Source organism: Erithacus rubecula (assembly GCF_903797595.1).
Source record: "Erithacus rubecula genome assembly, chromosome: 2".
Taxonomy (NCBI): Eukaryota; Metazoa; Chordata; class Aves; order Passeriformes; family Muscicapidae; genus Erithacus; species Erithacus rubecula.
The window spans coordinates 22,667,221-22,686,722 of NC_136685.1; the positions used below are offsets into that span (position 1 = coordinate 22,667,221).

At 43.7% G+C, this 19,502-nt stretch overlaps 1 long non-coding RNA gene across 1 annotated transcript; it reads right to left on the reverse strand.

Annotated features, from left to right (window-relative positions):
- Positions 1-4,655: 4,655 nt before the first annotated feature.
- LOC306798422 lies at positions 4,656-18,956 on the reverse strand. The gene is made up of 4 exons (XR_013773341.1): positions 18,908-18,956; positions 17,690-17,884; positions 6,429-6,551; positions 4,656-4,989 (listed from the first exon to the last, which is right to left on the reverse strand). It is a non-coding gene; the product is annotated as an uncharacterized lncRNA (long non-coding RNA).
- Positions 18,957-19,502: the final 546 nt, after the last annotated feature.

Consider the following 19,502-nt stretch of genomic DNA (forward strand, 5'->3'; position numbering starts at 1 on the left):
GCTTCTCTGGGTCAGGACATATCAGCTGGAACTCAGAAATTCCAAGTTACTGCTCTTTAATGAATTATCACATCAAGCTGCAGAATTGAGTTGTTTGTGCTCTTTTTTTCTGTTGGAAGTGAGAAATTAAACACGTGAGTCTAAACCTTTGCAGATCAAAGTTACCATGCTATGCTTTTGCTGGGGACTGAGACCTTTTAGCTCCTGCTCCTGCACAGGCACTTGGTCAGCTTCAGGTGCCTGAGCCCTTACATATATTTAACAAGAATTAAAGTAATTCTGTGTGTGCTGAGGACACTTATCACTGCTACCAGCTCTCCTTGGCATCAGCAGCTCTTCTAGGCATGAATCTGAGAGTGCCTCTGTTCTCATAATTATAGTATCACTACCAACATGCTATAATTAGACATGTTAAAAATTGTCTGAGCTGAAATGCACTAAGCTTCAGATGCAGTTATCACTGAGAAAAATTGCTTTGAAGCTTTATCTCCAGATAGGTGATATCCTGACACCCTCCTCATTTTCACTTGAACGGAGCTTTTTACATGGACTTAACACACATGGATGGTCTTTGTAAACAGCTCTTCTTGTCTTTTGATTGTATACCAGTAGAAGCATTAGAGGCTCAGTGAAGTGTATTTTTTTACATAATTCCTTTATGTCACCTGCCAGCCACAGGATTGTTATTTTATTAGAGTAGTTTCTCATTAACTATGTACATTTCCTGTGTAGGGGGCTGCATGGAGCATTCTCTGAAACATGGAAGAACGATCAGTTCACTGTGTGAGGTGTCCATGCTCCTGGTTTCTTACATCTTGCAGGTAGTGAGTGTGACCTTTGCACAGCATCGACAAGACATTCTACCTTTGAACTGCTGCCAAATTCAATGAACTGTCAGCTTTGATGTATCCTGGTTTCTTCAGCCTACTTTTGTGAGGAGAAAAAAGCATCACTAGGGCTACTTGCTTTTTTGCTATAACCGCTCCTCATATCATTTTGACAAGCAATTGCCTTGTTATATCCCTTGTATGGATCATTGATCGTGTCACTTTTTATAATCATTGCAGTTTTGTTCCAACCCTGCAGTGAGAGCACTGTCAGCAGAGAAAAGGTAGTGCAGAGCTCAGACTTCTGCCCTGTTCTCACGAATGCAGTAGCAGAAGATTCATCATCAGAGGCTCTCATCAGAAACCCCCATTCTTCACATAGTTTCGGAGCTCTTGGCAGACTTTCTACTTCCACCCACACTGTAAAGACTTGTCTAATAATGTCAACAGCGTGAAGCCCATTGAGATCAGAATGGCAGAATAACTGAGTCCAACTCTGCCTTTTGAGAGTGGAGAGTTGTCACTTTGAAAGGAAGGCAGAAAAATGTATTTCAGCTCATAAAACTGGCTGTTTTCTGTCACAGAAGCAGCAATGTGTGTTTCCCCCACGAGTGCCTGGATGCCAGGGTGGGCTGAGGCAGTGCATCTCTTTCTCAGCTGTGCTGTACCGTGCCTGCTGCACAGAGATCCTGCCCCATCCACAAGGAGCTCCGTGGGATGTGACCTGTGGGCTTCTAACCACCCCTCCTTCCAACACACAGCTTTGTTATACTTGGACCTGTGTTTTATTTCACAGTGCTTGCAGTTCCCCTGCCCTTTCCTCAACCCTAGTCTCTGCCAGTCTGGCTTAAAAGCTGTAGTCATCTGATTTCTTCTGGAACATTGCTCTGACAAGGAGGCTTAGCGTTCCCAGAACTGCAGCTTTAAAGGATGACTATGCCCAGGGGTGGCAGGATGGGCCACACAGGCACTGAGGGGCTCTGTGTGTATTAGCACCACAGACCAGTGCCTCTGTTTAATACATTTATCAGTGTTTCTTACTGCGTCATGTACTCCCAATAGTACGTAGAATTGATTTGACATGAATCAGCAGGGGAAACTTGCACATCCCAAATGAATTATGTGCAATGTTGGCTTTATAAAATACTTATACCTGGTTGATTCTTGCAGCACATTACACACCTAATTGCCCACGTGGAGATCTGTGTCATCAACCCTGCCTGGGTAGGGTGCAGTAAGCACGTTCATCTGTTGTCTAGATCCTGTTTTAGCTTAAACAGGAGATCAAGGTTTCCAAGAAAATGAAGCTTGGCTATTTAAACTCAGGTTTTGCCTTATGTATGTGTATTATTTTCAGAATGCATCAAGCAGACCATAGGTCAGTAAGATGAGTTGCTTCCCTTGAAAGCTACCAACTTTCATAGGCATGCTGGTAACTGAAAAACTAAGAAGGGGCTGGAGATACAGCTGTAGGGTTACAGCTGTGGACTAAGTAACACCCTGGAACAGCTTTCCCTGAGAACTGGCAGATGCTCCATCTCTGGAAATGCTCACAGTCAGGTTGGACAGGGCTCTGAGCAACCTGATCTGGTTGAAAGCTTTGCTGCTTACTGCAGGGAGGTTGGACTAGATTTTTAGAGGTCAAGTGCAAGTGCAAGGGAGAGAATGGGATTGAGGCCTGGGAGCCATGGGAAGAATAGATCACCCCTTCCAGCCTCAGTTAAGCACTGGTATTAGATTAAGAGATCATGGATCTACAGTGTCCTTTGTCTCTGCTGACATAGGTATGGGTGCTACATGCTTTCCACAATTTGTTCCTGCTGATGGTCTCTTTTGCTAGAAAGGTATCTTTGATTAGACCTCTCATTTCTATCTCTCATTACAAACAGACTTTTGAAAATACTGACTCCTTTATCTGCGTTAAATGCCCACCATATCTCAAAACCAAACACTTAATACATTTTCTGGTTTTATTATTTTGTATTCTTTTTTCCCACATCAAAGGTTTATTTCCCTACATTGGCTCCTCTTTTTTTTTTACTGAATTTTCAAGGAGGAAGAGAAACATACTGTCAGATCTCATACAACTAGAATTGAAAGAGAGTAGCTCTGCACCAGCAGATATTGACTAGACCTCTCTCAGTTCAATAATTTTTTTCTGTTTGTCAGTGAAGCCTTAGAGCAAATTAGTGCCATGACTGGCCCCTGCAAATTGCAGCATGGCCACAGGTAGTGAACATGCTAGCTCTGCTTCCCAGAGTGTCAGGATTGTTCCTGAGGCTTGTTAGGATGCACAGTGTAAGGGACCCCAGTCACACAGCTATGAAAAACCACCATCTAAATGAAAGCAGTCCAGTCCTGTGTACTTGGGAAATTCATGTGTTGTTGCTGAAAGGTCACAGAACCATCTCTATGGGTACTGTGATAAAGGAAATATTTCAGTCAGAAGGGTAAAATCTTTCTTAAATTTCTTTAGAAACATTTATTTATAAGAGGGAAACTAACGTAATCAGGTTGTGATGAGTTTCTTTTTTTTGAAAAGAGCAGGGCAAAGAGGAAAAGATCTGGTTTACATTTTTACAGAAGCAAGATCTAGCTTCTTCTTGAACTCAAATTGCCATCGATTTTAACAGCAGAAGGAATGAGCCTCACATTGATTTTAGACAGCTGAAAATGGGATTTTGTGTGGCAAACTGTTCTTGGATCATGACTAATTACATCACTTTGGGTAAAAGCTATTTGAAAACCCTATAGTTATCATATTCTCTTTTAACTGCTATGTTTTTCTGAAAAAAAAAAACAACCCAACACAACAAAAACCCCCACATTTCTTATGAAGGGGAAAAAACCCAAATTCTATACTCAGTTCAGTTTTATGTACTAGACATCATTCTGCATTCTGTAAAACCTGTAAGCAGAGGAGTGAGCTGGCAGATTCTAGGAGTGAAGGCTGGGAGCAGGGTCTCCCTGGCTCTGTGTGCCAGCAAATGGTGCTGCCGGCAGCAGTGCTCCCTCACAGCATCCAAGGGCAGTGACTCAGGTGCCAGCTTTGCCCAGCCCTTGCCGGGAAGCTTGTGTTTTTTCTTTTCCACAGTTAGTCTTGTCCTCTTGCCTCGGGATCTGCTGCTGCGAGCCACTCCCTGAGGTACTTCAAGGCATGTTTTTGTTTTGCTGGGGAGGCCAAGAAGCTTTGGCTAAAGGCATGAACAGGTTGTGCTTGGCTTGATGCCTGCTCCCTCCTCTTCTGGGAGTGCCTGGGGAGGTGCCCAAGGGGCAGCTTGAGGTGCTGATAACATCCCAGCAGGTGTGTAGGCACATATTTATGTCAGGCCCTTTTCACATGGTTTTAGCCTTAGCTGAGGTGCAAATGTGCCCTGCCCTGGCCAGGGGCAAGTGGCCAGGACACAGCAAGCATCTCTCTGGGGTGCATAAGACAGAAAGGCAGCACAGGGCTCCCAGAAACCACAGGAGGGGTGAAGTCCTGAGCATGGTTTTGGAAAGAAAAATAAGGACTGTAGAGGAGGTGTGTTATGATACTTCTTCAGCAAATTTTCAGGACCTTAAGGGAGAAAATCAGTTAGCATTATTCAGAGCATGAGCATTATCCCTGAGCATGGTATTTGTACAGTAGGTATCACTAGCAGAAGCTCTGCTTGATAAGAGACCTCCAGTATCTTTTTATGTTTGGATGGTTCAGATTTTTGTTAACATTTGAACCCAATTATTTAAATTCTAGTGAAGAGTGATGGATGTGGCTGTCATGATGCCACACCTGGCACAGTGTCTCTGCCTACACCACTATGGAGACTTGTACTTACCTGTCACGAAGGATACTGGTCTGGGGCTGAATGGTTATGAGCTGAACAGAAGTTTGGGACCCAAATTGCTTCCAACCTCATCCAGTACCTTATCTGTTGGTCTTGCCCATTTGCAGGTCAGTTTTTGGTTAGCAACATGAACCTCTGCTTGGCATTTTCTCCCCCCCACTGACCGTCCACTGGGTGATGTCTCTTCCAGTCTGTCAGTCTGTGCTCTTCTGACCATGAGTATTGAGTGCACCCTTACAGCCCAGCATGGGGATGTTTGGGCCTTGTTCACCACAGGAACACAGAAGTGTCTTTCTTCACACTATATTTGCATGATCACATTGTCATCTTAAATCCTGTGGTTAGGGCCAAAGTTCTGCCATCAGGCCATGTTTCATCCCTCAGATGAATTCAGATCAGAAAAGCATTGCATATGCTATTTTTTTTTCAATACCAGCATTGCTGGTATCTGTCTTCAGGTATTTTCAGAACATCCTCTTTTTCTTCTAAAAATATGTACTTCCTTCCTGCACCTCCCTCCTTTTTACATTATATAGTATCACCAAAGTCACAAATATTTATGATGTTAGTTGTTCAGTTTAGTTGCTGAGAAAAATAATCGAAAGAGAAGGTCATAAAGTAAAACTGAAAGCTAGTAGAACACTGGTGAGAAAACAACAGAAAGTTATCTTAAGGGTAGAACTGAGGAGCAGAAAGAAATCAGGTGAAGTCTGAAGAGATGGTAACAAGGAAATGTTGCCTGGAAAAAAGATGGCATTTTGAACAGCCTAAATAAACTGTAGAACTATAAAGAATGCATCTATTCATATAAAATCTATTGTAACATTCTTTTTTTGAAATACCAGTGGTAAAACTCAGAACCATATCTTATTTTAAAACAGCAACAGAAGCTGTGAGCTTCACTTTCTTGGAAATATTTGCTAGCACCACCAGTCCAGCCAGCTGAAGGTAAACTGTCTCCCTGGCTTTGCCAAGTACCTGAACCTTCCTCCTGCTAAAGAAAGGCAGAAAAGCAGAAGGAAAAGATGCCAGAGGCTGTCACCACTTCTGCTCAGCTCTCCAGCTGGTCATTGCACAAAGGGAAATGGCAGGAGAAACTTCTCAGCATGGTGGGAAACAGCACCCTGTGCTCCATGCCCAGCAGCAACTCATCAGGTAGCCCTCATCATTACTGATCCCTGGTGCCTTTTTTGTACAGTGCTAATTGTCATCTTGGCTGTCTTCCAGCCCAGATGACTGCCTCAACAGTTTGAACTAGGTATCTTGTCCTAGGAGTGCCAGGGAGATGTGTAAGCACCATGGCCTTACTGCAGCTCCTGACTGAAGGCATGTAGGTGATGCCTTCCTCTCTCTATCTCTGACACTTTTCCATGTCTTAGAGCAAGGTGCTTAATAATTTTGCTGGGTCTCAGATCACACAATTGGAAATTGCTTTCAAGGTCTAAAATATGGCCCTAGCCTTATTAAGAGCTATGCACTTCCAGACAGGAGAGACCCTACATATAAGTGCCACCCACTAGTTAAGGAAGTGTATGTCAGGAAATTGAACAGAAGTGCCTTGACAGCTTCTCAGGTGACAACTGGCCTCCATTGCCTGTTTGCTTTCAGCCCACAGTATGATCATGTAAAACCTCTTGGCTGCAGGGGTGGAATTAACAAGTCTTAGTTCGCATCTGCCCCAGGCTGAGAAAGGCAGAGCAGGACTCATCAATGTTACAAGCAAGTCTGGGCAGCTGCCTGTGGCAGCGAGACAGGGGAGCCATGGGCTGCCTACCTTGGCTGCACTTGCTTCCAAAATCCTGGCACCTGGTGGCTCTGATCCCACTTTGCTTTCTCGCCTCTCCCCAGAACCATAAGCACAGTCTCTTCACACTTGAATTTTGCTTATTCTGCTATTCTGCTGAGACATTTGGAGCCACTGTCATATACCAAATTACTGAACTTCAACTGACAAACGTAAATCTTTAATCACAGTAATTTAACCTCAGCGTACCACTGCAAAAAAAATGGATCACATTATTCTCCCAGCTCTGTTTGGGCAGTTGCACAGTTTCCAGGAGCTTAAGTGAGGGGAGGATCTGGCCCCTAATCTCCCAGGAGAGTCACAGTTGCTGCTCAGAGTACCTCCTCCCAAATCCTCTGAGCTCTTGGGCACTTTTCCTGTTTCAAATTGCCTTGAATGTATAAAAAAAAATAGAGTAATCTGTTGAGGCAAGCTTGGCTGAATGTTTCATTGTTCCTTTGTTTCTAAACATGTGGAAGCTGATTTACTTCTGCTGCTATCCAGTTAGAGAGGAACAACTGCTTTATAAAAATAACACTTGGGAAACACAAGGGAAAACAATTGGAGTTTGAACATGAATGGCCATAAACCCAAAGAGAGTCATGTCTGACAATAAAGAAAAACTAAACATATTTATTCTTTCTATATGTATAAAGCAAACTATGTTTTTAAATCCATAAGAACAGTTGTCCTTTGTTTTCTATGCATGGTCAAAAGCAGTGGCATTGGTAGCAGGGGGAAGCAGTTTTAATGCCTTCCTGGGGGAAAATGGCATCAGCACTTCCTGTCTTTGTCAGCGAACTATTCCCCAGCTGTGGCAACAGCCAGGCATGGCTGGGGCATGCTTGCACTCCTCCTGAAAGTCATGTTTTCCCCTTTTCCTTCCCAGCTGTGGAGTTCAGGGCTTGCTCCAAGGTCACTGAGTAAGCCTGTTAGATAAACTCAAGGTATTATTAACATTAAAATATTCCTGAGCTGCTCTTGTGATTTTTTTTTTTACAATACCTCCAAAGATATGCTAGTGCAATGTTTATTTCCAGGCAGTGACTGAAGAAGCCAAACATATGATAATAAGTACAAATGTATTTTTGTCATCCACAGAGGGCTTTACTGAAACCACAAGAACGAGCTCTAATGTCTGCACAATCCTGTGCTTGATTTCTTACATTTTCTTCCAGGACCCACAAGAAATTTAGCTTGCAGCAAGAAGTGGTTTTGCTGTGAAAACAGGACAAAATAATAGTTTTCACATGAAATCTTAAATTGTATGCTAATCTTAACTATCAGAAGATGAGAATAATTTAAGAAAAACCTCTTAAAGCACTTTGCAACGCTTTTGTGTCCTCTGGTAGTGGGAAGAGGCTTTAAAATGTGGATACACTGCAGGCTATTTTATCTTGCCAGAAAGATGTGTGTAAGTTCATGTGTCAGCAGAGCAATAACCACTTCCTTCTCTTGCAGTAATTTGAAATTTTATGCCATTTCTTACATCTCCTGCAAAAATGGACTATTAAGGACAAGACCTAAATGCAGCAAAGTCACCTACTTTCTTTTCTAGATTTTGTAAAGGATGAAGCTTTTATCAAAATCACCTTTTTGTGATTTTTGCATTGCTTTCCTTGTTCTTGTAACTGCACAATTCAAATACAACATTCAAAAGGGATAAATGCTCCTCAGAAACAGCTTTCTCTCTCTACCCACTGGATACTAACAACTGCTGGAGTGGACAGGACTGGACAGCAGGCATGCTCTTGATCTGTCTTCCTCTTTTAAAATTGTTAAACAAAATTTTCCCCAAAGTATGTTCAATGCATTTGCAAAGGACTCTGAGGGTATTGTCTTCATGCATTTAAACAAACCCTGAGTGTGGATGTCGGTTATGCAACATGGATAAGCAGACAAGGAAAATGAAAGATAATCTGTTTACCCATTACCATTGCAAAACCCTCCCGTGGATGACTTTCTGCTGTCACTTGCTGTCTGTGTAATGCCAAGGTAACCTCAGTGCTGTAACTCTGCATCTACAGCCACAGAGGTGAGGGAACCCACATCTAGGAACCCACCTCATGTTGATTTAAAATGCTCTGGACAGTCTGGCTGTCAGGCAGTGCTTTGCATGGCTCTGCATATTCTTCATAACTAACACATCTCTGCTCTGAGGTGTGATATCTTTTAAACTAATGCCATAAGAGGTTGAAGTTGAGGAGTAAAATATTAAGTCAGTAGCATTTGAAATATGTCATGCACTAAAAATCTGTGAAGGATAAGGGTATGTGAATTTGTGCTTAGAAGACCAGGAAAGTTTCTCCTATGGTCTGTGAAAAGGGCACCAAACTAGAAGATGAAGGCAAGCATCAGCAGAGTTAAGGATATGAACCCATTGTTCATCACAAACTGGAGATATGAGGAGATGAGCATGCTCTGTGAGCTAAAACCAAATTGTTGATGTGACTTCCTATCTGTCATTTGTTACCTAACACTGGTAGCAACCTCATAAAACATTCATGGATATGATCAGGCTTTATGGTACAAATTTGAGGAAGCATAACACCTGTTAAAACTCCTTTGGTGCTGTGTTTTTCCATGGATCAGGTATGTCCCAATATGTTAGAGTGGAGTGGGAAGTAGCAGGGAAGCAGGGAGGAGGGATATCCTTCTTGGCAGTATCTGCCTTCTAAACACTGGGACATGCTTCTTACATCCTACCCAAACTTCCTGATGCAGTACTTAGGGCTCAAAAAACTTCTACTTGGAGAAGACCCCTTTCTGCTTTTAGTCTTAGACTCTTTTAGTCTGAGATATTCAGAGCATACCTATGATGCTCTGTCACACACAGCAGTGTTCTGACTGCTTAATCTCAAAAAGCAGCATGAAGCTCTGGACCAACCATGATACATTTTCTGATCTTTTCCTCTCTGTGTTTGTATGTGTCTCTGCCACAACTCAATCATTGTCCATTGGACTACATTAGAAACCTGCCTGAAGCTGAATGGTCATTCTTTTTGTACTAGTGATAGACCAAATTGGGTTATGTAGTTGTGGGTATATTGTACACATCATTGGATTGGAAAGAAGTAATAGCTGAGGTGTTCTTCAGGCAAGTGAAAGAAGCCTTGTTTGATCAAAGTGATTTGGAATAGTCAACAAGGATTTATGAAAGGGAAATTGTGATTATCCAAATTCATCACCTATGCTGAGAAGAGTGGCTTGGTGGATGAGTGGATGTTCTCTTTCTTGGCATTAGCCAAGGAATGTCACCTTAATATCCTCATAGACAAGCAAAGTATGGGCATGATAAGTGGACAATGATGTGGACTGACAACTGTGTGAGCTTCAAGGGTTGTGATCAGTGGCACAAAGTCCATCTGGAGGCCTGTTACTAGAGTGAACCCAAAGGTTGAAGCTGAGACCACTATTACTTAACATCTTCATTAGTAACTTGAGTGATGGGACAAGCTCAGCAAGTTTGTTAATGGTTCAAAATTGTGAGGAGTCTCTGATACCATTCAGAGGGACTTGGACAGCCTGGGGAAAGGGGCAGAGAGGAATCTCATTGAGCTCAGTAAAGAAAAATACAAAATCCTACACCCGGGGTGGAATACCTCCATGCTCTCATACAGACTTGGAGCCAACCAACTGGAAAATAACATGGCAGAAAAAGGCCCTGAGTGTCCTAGTGGACAAGCTGACCATGAGCCAGCAATTCTCCCTAGTTGCAAAAAAGGCTAATAGCACTCTGGGCTGGGTCAGGCAAAGTGTTTCCAGCATGTTGAGGGAAGTGACACTTCTCCTCTGCTCAGCCCTGGTGAGACCACATCTGCCATGCTGCGCCAGTGCTGGGCTCTCCTGGACAAAAAAGGTATGACCTCAATGGATTGGGTCCCATGAAGTATCTGAGAGTTGATTAAAGGACAGGAGCAAGTGTCACATGAGGAAAGGTAGAGACTGTTTGGGCTGGAGAAGAGAAAGCTCAGGGGGAATCTTTTTTATTGTATATAAATACATGATAGGACGATATGAAGAAGGTAGAGATTCTTCTCAGATACCAACAGGATAAGAGGCAATGGGCACATATTCAAGCACAGTAAATCCTCTCTGGAATAAGAAAACACTTTTTTACTGTGAGGATGGCCAAACACTGGCACAGGTTTCCCAGAGAGGCTGTGGAGTCTCCATCTGTGGAAATATTCAAAAGCCTTGAGGACATGGTCGTGGGTGGAGTGTTGTAGATGACCCTGCCTTAAGAAGGGTGGCATGGGGTAGACGAAATGATCTCCAGAGGTCCCTTCCAACCTCAACTGTTAGGTGCTTCTGTTCCCTAATTTGCTGCGTACTTGAACTGCACTTTCCTTTATCAGGAAAGCAAATCACTTCCTGCACACATTACAAGTAACAGACAGTGATATTAGACCTCCTCCATGCATGAGAACCTCTTTCCTATTTCAGATACAAAATAAGGATATAGCTTTTAGATGTTTTAGAAAAAATTGGACATGAAGACAGTGTATAAAAAGAAATTTGCTATGTGAGACTCAAATTCTGCTTGATTTACACAAGACTGAATCATAAATTTCTGAGGCTTTGCCACTGCCTGGGGCTGCAGTACTTGACCAGGCTCCTCATCTGTGAAGGGCTCCTTTGGTCCTGTATAGTATATGATATGTTGTCAAGTACTGCTGGATGTCACATGACAAAACCAAGCAAATATTTGGGTACGTGAAAGTTAAGATGTCATTGTGTCTAATTTATAGATATTGTTGGAACCCTGAAGCCTGGGAGTTCCGAGCTTTCTGTGCTTTCTGACACTGACCCTCAAAGGAGTGCTGCTTTTGACTTGAGGCCTTGGAGAAGGAGTTAGAATCACTGGTGTGTAATTAGAATAGAAAATCACATGGTGAAGGGTTTGGAATTTGGGGTTTTGGTATATAGTAATAGGCATGGGACATGTTGGGTGTTGTCTCTTTGTTCTTTCTTGTTCCTCCTTCATTATTTCAGGTGGTAGGTTTTGGTTGGATAGAAAGTACTCCACCGAAGGTCACAGGTGTTTGGGTTAAAAGTATAAATATTACAGATTTTAGCTTTTAATTGGATAGTTGGGCTTTAGAAGACTTTGTAACTAGCTAGATATACCAACATTTTCTTGCTTATAGCTTGTTAGCTAGAAGTGCTGCAGAACTCTGTATTTTAGATAAGAATTAATAAACAACTGAGTCCAAACAAGAAAATCCATCTCTCATACATTCAATCCTGACTCTGAGTGAAAGCAGAAGAAAAAAGAAGATAACCACTAATATGTGAAGCCACTAATAGATCTAATCTGCTTTTGCCAGTGGAAGTTGGTGGGAGGCACATAAGCTACATCTGTACTAGTAAATGAAATTGTTGGGAGGCTGATTCACCTACCAGCTTTACTTGTATCCATGTGCTGGCTTTGTCTAGGGTAATTTTCTTTACATTGGCAGGTATGAGGCTGTGTTTTGGATTTGTGCTGAACACAGAAATGTTTTTGTTATTGCTGAGCAGGGCTTACACAGAGCCAAGGTCTTTTCTGCTTTCCATGCTGCCATGCTGGCGAGGAGGCTGGGGGTGCCTGGGAAGCTGGAGGCAGGTGACCCAAACTGACCAAAGGGATATTCCAAACCATACAGCATCATGCTCAGTATATAAAGTGAGCGGAACAAAGAGGATGGGGCAAGGGGGGCATTTGGAGTGATGGCATTTGTTTTCCCAAGTCATCACTGTCATATGTGATGGGGTCCTGCTCTCCTGGAGATGACTGAACATCTACCATGGGTAGCAGTGACTCAATTCCTTGTTTTGTTTTGCTTGCATGTGTGGCTCTTGCTTTTTCCATTAAACTGTCTTTATCTCAACCCACAGATTTACTAGCTTTTACTCTTGTGATTTTCTCCCTGATCCCACTGGTGAGGGAGTGAGCGAGCAGCTGTGTAGGTCTTGGCTGCTGGCTGGGGATAGACAACAACACCATACAGCTAAATCTACCTGCCTGTGAATATTGTGGCTGCATCCTGCCTGTGTGACTCATGGGCCATGCCTGCAGAGTGCAGGAGAGCTTGAGCTAGGACAATGCAGGGAGTAAGCTAACCATATTTTTGTACAAATATGTGACCAGACAGGCCATTTATGCTTTCCTTAGACTGTATCTGAGACCCAAATATTTTCTGCCTAATGGGTAGGGCTAGGTATCCAGTCCATGATTACAAGTAACAAGTAATTCCATCAAAGTGTCTAGTTAATATTAACAGGCTGTTAGAACCGTGTTGCCCAAGACGTGGTGTGTACCCATTAATCAGGTCATAAGACATCACTGGCAAAGTAGTTGGGACATGAGAAAGAGCAACTAGAGGTAGATTAATACATTACTTAAGTAGTTAGGAAGATAATGTGAATCACTCCTGCTCACCTAGACCAGGAGCATGCAGCAGAACAGTTGAAAATGCTGCTGCATAGCAAAGTCAGTAGGAAACACTGGGGCTTTCTTTCTATTCTGCATAGTCAAGGCTCTCAGGTAGCCCTGTGAGAGGCCTGCGTCATCTCAGAGAGGCACTTACCTGTTCTGTGTGACTGCTGAGAGGGCTGGGAAGGCTTCACCCTGCTGTCAAGGAGCACAGTAACATGGCTGCAGCTGGTCTAGTTGTCTCCTGTGCAATGCTACTGTGTTTGGAGGGCTCACCCAGAAAGCTGAAGACTAATTTCAGTTGCATGGTCAGCCACAAGCAGCCATCCCCAAGGAGCAGGCCCCAAGCATGGGCAAGACACCCACTGGAGCAGGGCATGTGCATGCTGGTCTGGGAGTTTACCTGCTAGGGCACCACTTCTAAGTTGTTGATTCTCATCTCTGCTCTACTAGTGGCTTGAATTCCAGTCCAGCTTCCAATGCCTGCCTGATAGACTGGAGTCTGTCCTTCCTACGATGCCTGCTTCCCATTAACACTGAATTTTGTAAGAACATAATTTGGTCAGACCAGAAAGCCAATGTTCTCTCCCTGGCAGATGTGGATGCTTAGGGAAAAAACACAAGGAACAGCTGGTACAAAATGATCCTTTCCTGGCTTATTTACCCCATGCCAGCATCCCATGGCTTGTGAATTTCTTTGGACAGCAATGACACCCAGGCAATGGTAACCAGAACACTGAATATTAAGCCAGATAATAACAATAATAGTAATGACAATGATGATGATGCCATTATCTAAGTACTAGCCACATCTCTTCCATTAATTTGGCTGATCCCTTGGAAAACCCTTTTATATTTTTGCCTCTTGCAATGATTGGTCCATAATTTACTTAGATGATTCAATCATGTTTATTCCCTAGATACCTATTTTCAGGACAACAATTTCTAAATTACTTTGTCTGCCTCATTGTGAAAGACCTTCTCTTTTTCTGAAAATTCCCCTTTGGCCTTTGCCATCTCTTACTCTGTTTCATGTGTTTTGAGATAAGGCAGGAAGAACACTTAGACCACACAATGTGTATTATACAGAGGTTTACAAATATTCCCTGTTTTGTCCTCTGTGGTAGCAAAGTCCACTAAAAAGGCTGCAGAATTTCCATCCTTTCTTCGCTCTCCACCAGAGATTCTTTAAAAACTATGTTAAGGAATTGGTTTAGGTACTCTGTGTGGAGACTGTGTAAATGTAAACCCTCAGAGGCATCTGCATATCTCTGTTGGGTCTGACTGAAAGACAGTTCACTTGTCCCTCCCTGAGCTGTGCTTTGCATTGGTAGCTGGAAGGGTGTTGATAACACACCAGTGTTTTGGCTGCTGCAGAGCAGCACTGTCCCTGTAACATTCCTTCCCCTCTCCCAGTGGGCTGGGAGTGGGCAAAATCCTGGGAGGGGATGCAATGAAGCTAACTGAGTCAAATTAACCAAAGGGATATTCCATACCATATGATGTCAGCTCAGATATAAAAGCTAAGGGAGGGAGGAGGAACGGGGTGGAGCATTTGTTATTCTACAATGTTTGCCTTGTGGAGCTCCATGTGCTGAAGTCCTGCTTCCTGGGAAGTGTTGCTTGCTGATAGGAAGTAGAGATTGACATTTCCCTTTGCTTATGCACATGCGAACTTCAGTGGGTTTTTTCTTTTCTTTTCTTTTTTTTTTTTTTTTTCTTTAGTAAACTGCCTTATCTCAACATAGGAGTTGTTTTCCATCTTATTTTCTCTACCCTGTCCAACTGGGAAGGGGATTCATAGAGTGGCTTGGTGGGCACCAAAAGCCCAGCCAAGGTCAACCCACTAGAGTACTTTTATTGGCAACCTTACATCAGGCAAGATAAAGGCAGTTATTTATTGCATGCTACAGTAAATAATAAATAGTAGTTATTGAGTAGCAAGCTCCTGTGCAGGACATTGAGTTTGTCAGCTGCACTGCTTATCTTCTGTGGGCAATGAGGGAATATACCTCCTTATCCCTGGCTGAGATTGATGTGAATGTTTTTATAATGCAGTCTCTCATGGTCTTTACTCAATAATACTAGCTAATACTGTTAATCATACTAACTAATACTGTTGGTATGCTATGGAATTCATAGAAGTCATCATCATCCTGGTGTAAAAGAAAACAATCTTTATGTGAGGAGCTATTGAAATCTCCCCTGAGGCATCCAGTTTCTGAGTGGCAGGGTTTCTGGAAGAATTTGGGCAAGTTTTAGAGTGGTTATCACCTCCCATTACTTAGGGTTTTACACCTGAACAGGTACTAAACTCTGACAAACTGGTCTGTCAACTGGTAGAAGGGTGCCTTGCCCACCCCAATGAAAACCAGCAGCTTCTTGCCCTGTACTGGGGCCTGGCATGTGTTACTGGGCAATTGCTCAGTACTCTCAGAGGAGTGTATTTGGGGCAGGAACCCAAACTGCATTTAAGGACACTATGGCTGAGACAGGGACCCAAACTACAGCAACTGCAGTAATTGCTCCTGCAGTGAAAACAAAAATGGACAAGGTGAGTTACAGGCCCATACCAACAATTAGTAAGGGAGGAAGAGGAAGAAGCAGCAGAAGAAGAAGCAGCAGAAGAAACACAAGAAGGAGAAAGGAGAAAGGAGAAAGGAGAAGGGAGAAAGGAGAAAGGAGAAAGGAGAAAGGAGAAAGGAGAAAGGAGAAAGGAGAAAGGAGAAAGGAGAAAGGAGAAAGGAGAAAGGAGAAAGGAGAGAGGAGGATGAGGAGAAGGAGAAGGAGAAGGAGAAGAAGAAGAAGAAGAAGAAGAAGAAGAAAGAAGAAGAAGAAGAAGAAGAAGAAGAAGAAGAAGAAGAAGAAGAAGAAGAAGAAGAAGAAGAAGAAGAAGAAGAAGAAGAAGAAGAAGAAGAAGAAATAACAATAGGAAAGGAGGGGTTAGATCAAGAGACATGTTTCTTCAACAAAGAAATTGCCTTGAGGTAAATTAAACAGGAAACCACAGTTGCTCAGTCCTTGACCTCATCAGACCTTCAAGACTTACAGCCACCAGTGTAAGGTGGTACCAGGTGAGCAGATTTCTGCCTGGCTGCTTTGGATAGTGGTGATGACAGTCAGCAGTTAGAAGGTCGTGAAGCCCAAGAACTGGGATCCCTTGCTAAAGATCAGGAAATTGGAGGAACTGGAAAAGGAACAATTTGCTGCCTCTGGAGATGGCTTCTCTCAAGCATGAGGGCAAGATATCCATTTAATGAAGATCTTGTAAACTCCCCAGAGATCAGTCCTCTCCTGGCCCGGAAAGAGGGAAGGGAAGCCCCAAGCACAGGCCATGTGGTGAGCAGTAGAATGAAGTCAGGCCACCTCTGAGTGCTTCCCACCAGACATGTGGGAACTTCAGTATGAGCTGGAGTCAAAGACAACCAACTGAGACACTGTAGCTCCCATCCCTGAACTAATTCATTGCCTGGAGAGACGAGGAGTGATCAGCAGGACCTGCTCACCCTTTAACAGTCCTGTACAGCCAGTGCAAAAGTCTACTGGGGAATGGAGGCTGACAGGTTAGCATGGCCTGAATGAAGTCTTGCTGCCTCTGAGCGCTGCCATGACAGACATGTTGGAACTTCAGTGTGAGGTGAACTCAAAGGCAGCCAAGTGGTGCCACAATTGATATCACTGATGCATTTTTCTCAGTCCCTGTGGCAGCAGAGCACGTGCCACAATTTCCTTTCACTTGGAGGGGTGTCCAGTACACCTGGAACCAGCTGTCTCAACCAGCCAACAAGAAGGAAACACAAGCTTTTCTAGGCCTTGTGGGGTCCTGGAGAATGCATATTCATGGTCATGGTCAGCTTGTGAGCTCCCTCTCTTGAGTGACCCAGAAGAAGAACCACTTTTAGTGGGGCCTTGAGAAACAACAGGCCTTTGAGCAGATCAAACTGGAGATTTCTCATGTGGTAGCTCTTGAGCTGTTTGGACAGGACCATCATGCAAAATATACTCTACACTGCAGGTGGGGAGCAGGGCCTCACCTGGAGCCTCTGCAAAGGACCTCGGCAGAAACCTGAGGTCAACCATCAGGGTTTTGGAGCCAGAGTTATTGAGGATCAGAAGCCCACTATACTTGAGCTGAAAGAGTGATCTTAACCTGTAAAGGGTCTTGAGATGCCACAGAAGTTGTTGGGACAGAAGTATGTCACTTCTGGGCCATCCTATACTGGATATTTTAAAGAAACATTCCCCCAACACCTCACACAGACAGCACTACATGGAGTAAGTGAGTAGCATTGATTACACAATAAGCTCAAATGGGAAAACCCTGTTTCCCAGGAATCCTAGAAGAGCTTAGGACTGGCCAGCAGCCAGAGATTTTGGAGCATTGCCTGAGAAAGTGACTCATGCCCAAAAAGCACCATCATATAACTTCCACTTTCTGAGAAAAAATCATAAGGGGTCTCATAATAACATAGAAGCTAAGCCCCTCTTGAAAAAGAGATAGTGACTACTATTGCACTTGGTGAAGAGCCTGTTGCTTTCCTTCCAGACTCTGAGCCTCTGGAACTTGAGCATTGCTGGCTGGGTCAGTGACTGGACCTACAGAGGTCTCTTGGTGCTTGCCTCTGTTTGGAGAGGTTTGTGCTGACATGCCTGGGAAAGTTGGGAGGTCAAATGCGGGGGAAGTCTGGAGGTCAGACTCTTGCAGAGGACAAAAAATGAGCAAGGATCTGATGCCTCAACCCATCTTGGAAAAAATTGTCACCATAAAAGGACTTTTATCACTCCTGATGTACACAAAACATTGCTAAAAGTCTGCAAAAGCCTAAGTTCATACTAGGATCAGTGGCACAAGCACTGTAAAGCTTCAACTGCTGTCCCATGGCTCACAGCCATCAGCACAGTGAGTGTTTGTCATGTTGGATGCAGCTGCTTCCCAGCCTCACCCTCTCTTCAGCACCAACTCCTGACGTTTTGACAGAGGTCATTCCTGTTTTACCTCAGTGATGCTTCATTCTTCTTTAGTTTCTATCTGCCACACAGAAAGAAGCAAAAGGAGGATGAAACCCCAGCTTTGCTTGGGAAGAAGGAATTGCTCAGCTTTCTTAGCCTAGAAAAGGGTTGCCATATGTATGGCCAAAACTGGTTCCACAGTAGCCAGGCACAGAGCAGTTCTGCCTGCCTCTGCTGTGTGCCAAAGCTGATGAGCTAAAAATATGAAAGCATTCCTTGGCAATCAGTTGATTGAAGGAGAGGCTCAAGATGAGAGAGGTTTCTTTTAGAAGTTTTTTAAAAGATAAAATTCTGCAAACAAACAGGTCTTCCATCCTAAAATGCATGCCAGACTTATCTTGCCTGGACCATCAGACACTGCTAAACTCTCCCTGCTACTTACATCTTCTCTGACTTTTTCCTGTTCTGCCCTCTCTTAGATTGCCTCCTGACTATCAACTCACTTTATTAGGGTGGGTTAGCCCTTTGGTGAATTATTCTCAGCTTCTCACCACTCCTGTATGTCCTGCTGGTCTCCATTTCAGCTGTATATTCTTCTGTCTCTGAATAAAAGCAGAATTTCCTTTGCCTTTCTCCTTGCAGACAATTTACAATTCACTCTCTACACCAGACCTGTCTTTTGCCTACACTGAAATCTGAGCTGCCAGATAAACTGAACTTGGACAAACTGGAGCTCCTTAGCATCTCCCTCTTTTCCTTCTTCTTCTCTTTTTTTTTTTTTTTTTTTGTTAACCGTGGACAAAAAAAAAAAACCAAAAAAACAAAAAACCACACACAAGCTTTAACTTGTGCACTCTGTCCTCAAGTCTAGGCTGCATAAGCCTTGCAGTCTTCCTTCACGATGTTAAGTAATGAGGCATTTTAAAAGGACTATTGTGTGGCTCATGCCCATGTCAGCTTCCCAGGATTTTTGTGTCTCTTTCACCACCTGGAAGCAGGCACAGCCTCCCACTTTGCATCCCAGGGTGTGAGATTGCTGACATGGAGCTGCAGAGGGGCAGGCAGGCAGGCAGGCAGGGTAAAATCGGGAGGCAGAGCTTACTCAGGAGCCAAAGAAGCGGTCAGTCAGATAGGAGACTCAGCCGGGAAGAGGAGGGGCAGAAATGGTGTAGTCCTGAAGGAGAAGGTAAGGCTGGGAGAGGGAAGTAATGATGAAGCTTGCCTTTTTCCCTGGAAAAAATTTTTGCAGCTCCTCTTGGCTAGGTTTAGCTTTACTTTTTTTTGCTTCTTCCCAGGAGCAGGCAGAGCTCCTGGGAACACTGGAACAGAGAAGCTGGGATATGCTGGGTACATGTGATGCAGATTCGTTTTCCCTTTCCTATCCCCACAGAAATTATCAGGCAAGTTTCAAAACTGGGAACTTGGTGTTACGTCGGTATTTCCTGCCCCATTGAAAGAGTTTTTGAAAGTAGCTGCTAAATCACCAGTTCCTGTTGTAGGGCCTGTCGTAGCTGCTGATCTCCAGCTGGAGGTATGCCATGAAGACAGCACTAGTGCTCCGTGATTTCTGCAGCGTCTGTACCGTCCTCGTGGAGACACATGCCACCTGTGGTGTCCCAGGACACAAGCCCAGAGGGGTTTCTTCATGACAGATATTGGAGAATCCCTAATCTGTCTGATTTTTGAGCCAGTGGGCT